Source organism: Echinops telfairi, unplaced genomic scaffold (assembly GCF_000313985.2).
Source record: "Echinops telfairi isolate 266 unplaced genomic scaffold, ASM31398v2 ScPeMD7_34;HRSCAF=130, whole genome shotgun sequence".
NCBI classification, from domain to species: domain Eukaryota; kingdom Metazoa; phylum Chordata; class Mammalia; order Afrosoricida; family Tenrecidae; genus Echinops; species Echinops telfairi.
Genome location: NW_022103931.1, coordinates 3,754,567 through 3,756,443, shown reverse-complemented (window position 1 = coordinate 3,756,443; position 1,877 = coordinate 3,754,567). Strand labels below are relative to the sequence as shown.

The 1,877-nt window shown below is 47.6% G+C and overlaps 1 pseudogene; it reads right to left on the bottom strand.

Annotated features, from left to right (window-relative positions):
• Window positions 1–1,877, bottom strand: part of LOC105979795 — a 6,712-nt pseudogene that overhangs the window by 2,694 nt on the left and 2,141 nt on the right.

The window sequence follows — 1,877 nt, the reverse complement described above, 5'->3', positions numbered from 1 at the left end:
GACATCTATTCTTTCAAAATAAGCAAAAGCAACCCTTGAGACCGTCCAGTTCACTGATCATAAACCACAATCACGCCACTCAATGGTCCATATCAAGAGAATACTTCATGAAGATCTCTCTCTATTGTGTACAAACTGAGGCCAGAAACGCCGAGGGGAGTGTTGCAATTCGGATTTGCACTGCAGCCTGTGTGTCTTCTCGGGTTGCACATTGGAGAGCGAGTTCGACTTGGCCCCCTTGGGCGTCGGGAGGTAGTCCGGTGTGTGTGAGCTACTTCGCGAAGCAGAGTGGGATCTGGATCGAGTGTAGCGTCTATGAGAATGCCTCCCGGATCTCCTGGGTTTGGATCTGGATGGAGAATGGGATTCGGAGTGTCTGAACCCCTGTGAAGGACTACAGAGCCGGACCTGCGCTCGGAATTTACGAGAGGGAGTTCCCACTGGAGCTTCTGCCTGAGAGCGAGACTCTGCCCTGGAAGCTGCTCTCCTCCGCATCACTCACGCCGGCCAGGCGTTCTGCAGAACTAAATATGAGACAAGCCTTGGCTTGGGGGCTGAGGGCCGAATCAGCCCGCCGCCTGCTCCACTCCCACTAGGTCCCAAACTCTTGCAAAATGGCACTGACCCTGCCCGACCCTCCCCTATTTTATTTCTTTAGGGAAAAGGTTCCCAGGCAAATATGGGGGAAATGAATTTGTTCCTACTGCTTTTCAGTAAACTTGAAATAATTCATCACTTAAATGAAAGAAGCGGAGAAAAACAGCAGAGAATACTACCACTCCCTTTTACTGAATAGGAAACTGAGACTCGAGGTCACAGCCCTTTTCGAAGCGCACCCATTTGATGATCAGAGAGAAAATGGGGAAAGATGTTGTACCTCAATCCATTGGGACCTTTTCTCTGCCAGGCAGCAGTATAAATCCTTGCAGTGGATTGCTCAGTTCTTGGCTCCCAGGATTGAAAGGAATGAATAGCCAAGTGAATTTTCACTCGTCACCTTCAGACTGGAGCCCTGAGTATGCTGAGTATACTCAAAGGGCGTGTGAAGAGTGCTTAAGAGCAAAGCATAGCTCTAACCCGGATTTGACAACAGTCTTTACCATGAGCTCACCACGGCAACACGGGGTACAGGGAAGCAACAGCGTTACAGAGCTCCTCGGGGACCCAAAGTTTGCCACAAAACCTCATGTAAACAGAATCATCCTGATTATATCGTGACATGAGGGGACCATCAGGCCTTGTCCACTCTACTTGGCCTAAAACAGACATTAGGAGGGTTGGAAAGAACTGTCTCTCAGTGCTTGGTCCCTGTTGCCATGGCCTCTGTTGCCATGGTCCCCAGGCTGTTTATTACTTTCAACCATTTATAGCAGCCATCAACAAACAGGCCATCAAAGCTCTTTGAGGCAACCTAGGGGAAAGCAGCTAGCAGACAAGATAAGAAAGAGCTGATACGGGAACTAAATGAGAAAGAGAAAGAAAAAGAAATATGGTATTTAAAACATAGGCCCAGAAAGCAAATTTCTGCTTTTTCAAGGAATCTTCTTGACTGGGTCCTAATTAGCTGAGAAATAGCCGTTTATGCAGTGGCCAGGTACAACTCTCAGTCAAGGTGATATCCTCAGGGACCAGTTCTCTTCTGAACCGAGTCTGAGCCTCTGGAAGCTCCTGGTCAATGTACTGCTGCAACCATAGTTGGATGATCTTCAGCAACATTTTACTTGCATGTGATATCAATGATGTTGTCCTATAGTTTGATCATTCTGTTGGCTCTTCTTTTAAGACAGGTAGCTTCCTTTAGTCTTCCAAATTTCTTGGCATAAATAAGTGAGTACTCGCCATGCTTCCTCAGCTGGGTGAAACGCTGTTATTGGCTA